The 6,217-nt window shown below is 46.7% G+C and overlaps 1 pseudogene; it reads left to right on the top strand.

Moving 5' to 3' along the window:
* The first annotated feature begins 2,214 nt into the window (after nucleotides 1-2,214).
* LOC136483021 (polyol transporter 5-like) lies at nucleotides 2,215-4,184 on the top strand (annotated as a pseudogene).
* The last annotated feature ends 2,033 nt before the right edge of the window (nucleotides 4,185-6,217 follow it).

The raw sequence follows: 6,217 nt of genomic DNA, 5'->3' as shown, positions 1-6,217 counted from the left end.
CAGGAGTTAGCTGTAAAAGGAAAAGTTCTATTAAACACCCCATAACTAATTTCCATAGTTTTATTGCTTCATCAATTGCAAAAACCAGATCTCCTTACTCCCTTAACTATTTAATACCATGCAAATCACAACCCCCATTGGTTTTGATGCTGGTGTAGTGTAGAAAATTAAATCTCTGTATTTGACATCCCTCAACTTTGTTTGTTTCAACGATCTTCAAGGTGTTTTCGACATCATAGTTTCATGGGTAGTGAACTCCGCAATATGACATACTTTCTCTCCCTCATATGTTTGTTGTGCTAGGATGACCCACTAGAGAGAGTGAGTTACATTGGTAGGAAAAAATATCATCTATTTAACACAAATGTTGGACGTAGAATATTAAAAAATATTTCACACATATCTAATCATTTTATTCCTCTGTTACATTGTACAAAAATAAGCTACAGCTTGCTGTCACAACCGACAGTCTTTTCTACCACTAAATACAAAAAAATTGAAACCTTATATCAAGTCATTAGCTACAGTGGATCTAGAGCACTAGTACTCAATGAAATGACACCAGTAGTATCAGGAACGCAATGATAAGCTAACCTAACATTTTGTACCAATCTAAGATATATGGTGGCCGTTTTGTACCTATGGAATCACCTCCAAATTATAAAGTGATGATTTGCTCGGTATGAAATAGTCAAGTAAGCATTATTCTAAGGTTAAGGGAGAAAAGTTGACCATGGTAATGTTAAGAAAGGTGAACTCGATCTTTCTCACCTAAAACCACCGAGGGCTGTGATTTGCATGGTATTGAACATATAAGGGAGTAAAGATATTTGGTTTTGTGACTGACAAAACAAAATTGGACTTGGTCAATATTTAATGAAGGTTAAACAAACTTTTTCAATTGCAGAACTGTCTTATGGGGGAATTCGGGTAATAGGCTAAATCGAGGGCCTCTATCTAACGTGCGAGCGTTGTTTGAAGTACTAGCGATTTCTCCTTCTTCATCATGTCATCTTTTTCATTCACTCATCTTCCCCAACTGCTCTCACCTCGCCGGCCTCTATCGCCACCCAGGTTGCGAGCGAACTCACTGACAGCCCCCGCTACTCACCTCCCACCACTGCCACTGCAGCCCTGCCCATCTGTCCCGTTGCAGTCCACCACCCCCGGGGCCAACGACAAGCACGCCGCCATGCCGGTCCGCCCATCTCTCACTCCACCCACGTACTCGCCATCCTACCCTAATCTTGTTTCTAGCCAAATCAACTCTGCATATGTGTCCGCGCGTTGCTTTGGTGTGCCAGCGCACACGCACCAAAACAAGGATTTGGGGCTAAAGCCCCTATCAGCATTTGAGCCCATTTTACAATTTTTGCATAGGGAGCATCCTTCGGTTTTCCAGCACAAAGAGGCTGGAAGAACCATGCACAACATAATGGGAGAAAGAACAAAATTCTCCTGGTCCCTTGGCCACCACTCACCATAATACTCTCCCCGTCTCTAAATAACTGTTATTTTTTATTTTCATGTCATAAGTTTGCCTATATTTATAAAAAATACGTGCAGTATTTGTATCTCCAAATAAATTTATTATGAAAATAGATTCAATGATCTATCTAATGATATTAATTAAGTGCCATAAATATTAATATTTTTATATAAATTAGTCAAAGTTATTTCTCGCTATGCGAGAATGACCGTTATTTAGGGACGGCCGGAGTATAGTGTTCTGCTTGTTTCCCACACTCTTTGTGTCATGCTCGGTGTTGAACAGCCAAGAGAGTAAAGATATTAGGTTTTCCGATTGGGGAACAAAATCCATATTTGAAGAAGGTCAAAAGACTTTTTTTTCCCAATGCAAAACTGTGTTAGGATCAGGATGTCGGAGTTCGGGGCCGGGGCGCTCTCCATGTCAGCCCTATCAGCCTTTCAGCCCATTTTGCAATTTTGCAAAGGGGGCAGCGTTCGTTTTTCTCAGCATCAGCACAAACAAGCTGCCACGTGGCCACGCACCCGCCGCCCCTAAGATGGACGCACCACGCACCGCAACATGCAAGGAGAGCCAACAATCTATTCGTTTCGGTTGGATTGGCTTATAAGCCATGACTAAAAGTACTGCTGGCTGATTTGGTGTGATAGAAAAATACTGTTCGTTGGCTGATAAGCCGAATACGAGCTGCCGAACAGGCAAATTCTCCTGGTCCCTCCCGCCGCCCCTGTGAGCGAGAACAACAGAGCATTCTGCTTGCTTCTCCCACACTCTTGCCGCCGGCGACACTGAGAAAAGCAACAGATCAGCCACGGCCACCCGCCATGGCTCACAACGGCAGCGAAGACGGCCACGCCGCGCCGCTGCTCACGCCAAGCCCGGAGTCGGCCGTGCCCCGGCGGTGGAAAGTGGAACATGTACCCTTTCGCTTGTGCCACTCTCGCCTCCATGACCACCGTCCTCATGGGCTACAGTTCGTTCGTCGTCCTACTGTCCCATCTTCAACCTCTAGCTAGCTAGCAGATGCAAGGATCTACACTATATATGTGACGTGAGGACTGTTTCTTTTCTACCCTTGCAGATCTCGCGGTGATGAGTGGCGCGGAGCTGTTCATCAGGGAGGACCTGGGCCTCACCGACGCGCAGACCGAGGTGCTGACGGGGTCCATGAACCTGTACATGCTCCTGCCCATCCTCGCCGCCGGATGGGCGGCCGACCTGCTGGACCGCCGCGGCGCGCTTCTGCCCGCCAACGCCTTCCTCGTAGCCGGGGCGCTCTCCATGTCGCTCGGCCGCAGCTACGCCGCGCTCATGGCCTCCCGCTTCGTCACCAGCGTCGGCGTCGGGCTCTCTCCCTCGTCGTCGCGCCGGTTTACAACGCGGAGATCTCGCCGGCGTCGACGCGCGGCGTCCTTTCCTCCTTGCTTGATGTCAGTATTCTCTATTCTGTGCATGGACGTGCTCTGCCCATGACTTCGAAGCTTTATTAGTTTCCATTGATGGACGTGCTCTGCTCGTGGCGTGCAGATCTTTATCAACGTTGGCATCCTTCTCGGCTACGTGTCGAACTACGCCTTCGCCGACCTGCCGGTGCACATCGGCTGGCGCGTCATGTACGCCGCGGTAGTGCTGCCACCGGTGCTCGTCGCCGCGGGGGTGCTGGCCATGCCAGAGTCTCACGATGCGCGGCGCGGTAGTGCTGCCACCGGTGTCTCACGATGCGCGGGCGCTACGCGCACGCACGCGCCGTGCTGTCGCGCACCTCGGACACCCCGGCCGAGGCTGACCTCCGCCTGGAGGAGATCAAGCAGGCCGTCGCCGTCGCCGCCACCGCCGCAGCTCCAGGATCCAGAGACGACGACAACGGCACGTGAACGGAGCTGCTCGTCCGGCCAACGGCAGTAGTGAGACGAATCCTCGTCTGCGTCGTCGGGCTGCAGTTCTTCCAGGAAGCGTCCGGCATCGAGGCCGTCGTGCTGTACAGCCCGCTGGTGTTCAAGCGCGCCGGCATGTCGTCGTCGGACCGCGCGGTCCTGGGCGCCACCGTCGCTGTCGGAGCGGTCAAGACGCTCTCCATCCTCGTGGCCACGTCCCTCTCAGACCGCCTCGGCCGGCGCCCGCTCCTGCTGGCCAGCAACGGCGGCGTGGCCATGGCGATGGCGTCCCTGGCCGCGTCGCTCTGGCTCGACGCGACGTCGGCGTGCCTCGCGTCCGTGCTGGCCTTCGTCGTCGCGTTCTCCGTCGGGTTCGGGCCGCTGGTTCCGGCGTATGGCGCGGAGGTCCTGCCGCTGCAGCTGCGCGCGCAGGGCACGAGTGTGGGCACGGCGGTCGGGCGGATGGTGTGCGCGGCGGTCAGCATGACGTTCATTTCGCTCGCCGGCGCCATCAGCATGCCTGGGTGCTTCTTGCTGTATGCTGGCGTGGCGGCGGCCGCTTGTGTGTTCGTGTTCGTGTGGCTGCCGGAGACGAGGGGCCGGAGCCTGGAGGACATGGATGTGCTCTTCGCCAAGTGAGGCATGGGTGTGTTCTGTCCGTTCCGATTATTCTGGTTGCATTGGTTTGTCCGGTAGCTTTTGAAAATGCATGCCATGTATAGTGACTACTACAGTGCCTAACATGGGTGCTGTCTTGGCAAAGGTGCTACGTGCACAGGATTTAGGCTCTTGAAGACCTAAGAGTATAAACTTTATCGGCATTACAATTTACAACCCCAACTTTCTGTTAACACCGGCCAACACGAGTACAACAGAGCTCAGTACCGGTGGTTCCAGACCTTAGCGTGAAAGACCAGTGAAAATTGCGAACATTACAGGTATTTACTTCAGATGCGCTAGTGTTAATACATTTGCACTAGTGGCTCGTTTAAGCCAACCGACAGTGTAAAATAGATTTACACCGGCGGTTCACCTAAGCCAACCGTCAATGTAAAACCATTGGCACAGGTGGGTGGTTTATGTGAACTGCCTGTGCAAATGTTTTTACATAGGCGGTTTACCTAAAAGTGCTGTCTCTAGAAAATGTTTTCCAGAGGCGGCTTATTAGCATAACCGCCAGTGAATTATTTTAAAAAATTTAAAATTTGACGCCATATATTTTCTGCTAGGGAATTGTTTTTATTTAGGGTCCCAAATATTGTTATAAGTTCACATATTTTGAAATTTGAAATTTAAAAGTATCAAACAATCTCAAATGTTGACATGGTCTATTTGAAAGTTATACGATCTACAGCTTTGTAGTTGAAAGTTTTTTATTTGAAGTTGTTTAGTGCCCCAAATATGTGTTCTAAGTTTATAGAATTTGAAATTCAAAATTTAGAATTTCTAAACAATCTCCAATGTTCACATAGTTAATATTAAAGTTGTAGTGGCCGACCTGAGCTACATGTTTGCAAGTTCTTTATTTGAAGTCGTTTAGAGTCTCAAATATTTGTTTTTAAATTCAAATATTTTGAGATTCATTTTTTTGAATTTTTCAAACAATCTCGGATGAAGATCATATACCAAATAGTACTTGATAGGACTTAAAAGTTTGTAGTTAAAGTTTTTCATTTGAGTTAATTTAGTAGGCAAAATATTACGAAATATTGATATAAAAAGATAGTATATAGTATGTATAATTAGAAATGAGTGTGTGGTGTGTAGTGGTAGAAATGTGCTGTCGTTGAATAGCAAGTCATGAGTTTGACTCTTCAAAGTTGCGTATTTTTTGTTTTTTTGGTTTTCTGGAGAACATTAACGGAGATGGACGTGTTAAGGTGCACGCCTCTGTTAGTGGGATTATTGGGCGTCCGCCTTCGTAAATGGCGATTAACGCAGGCGCCCTGTTGAAGGCCGCCTCCGTTAAATTTTCTGTAGTAGTGTTTGTGGTAGATAGTTGGATTTTAGAATCCAAGCGACTGGATCTCATTCTGTTTTTCCCACCTCATTCTTTTTTTGATAAATTTTCCCACCTCATTCTTATTTCGTTGATGAGATCCAAACAAAGACTTAGGGTACGTTTGGATGTGCGGAACGTTTCCGTTTCTCCCGTGAAACAGCAGAATATGTGCCAAACGATGTTTCCAGATTCGTTTCTTGCCTAGAATCGCCTGGAACCGATTCACCATTTTTGCCTACGTAGGTGAAACGCCCAAAACCCAGTTTCACATGATTCCGTTTCTTGTCTTTCCTCTATGCTTAACAATCATATTTTTTAGTTAACCTTTTTAAAGTGCAACAAGTTAAAATGAATTATATTTAAGTTCTTCTACACACATAAAAAGTTCTGATATTTTTTGAAACATATTTTCATTTATACGAATTTCTTTATAAAAAACATTTTTATTGAATTGGAATTTAGCCTCACAGCCAGACGGTTTCACGAAATGATTCTGATTCATCATCAGAAACGTTTCTTGAGAGAATCTGGACCTGAGACGTTTCTACGAGAATCTGGATCTCTACCTAACACACACTTAGATACTTCAAGCTAAACAAACAAATGAACGTGGCTCTCTTTTCAATTGCTTCACTGTTATTAAAGAAAACGGAGCTATGCTCAGTCCGTGCAATCTTTTTTATTTCTTAGCCTATAAGAATTCAAAATTCAAAATAAAATTTAAAAGTTTCGAACATCAGTTCTCTGAAATCTCCATTCACTAGTGGAAGCCCTTTTTGCCAGCCGCAATCACATCACAATCATTAGTATCTTATCTTATGTAAAAGTTATCAATTATTTAAAAGCATGCAT

Source organism: Miscanthus floridulus, chromosome 9, assembly GCF_019320115.1.
Source record: "Miscanthus floridulus cultivar M001 chromosome 9, ASM1932011v1, whole genome shotgun sequence".
Taxonomy (NCBI): domain Eukaryota; kingdom Viridiplantae; phylum Streptophyta; class Magnoliopsida; order Poales; family Poaceae; genus Miscanthus; species Miscanthus floridulus.
This window is presented reverse-complemented; position numbering and strand designations above follow the sequence as displayed.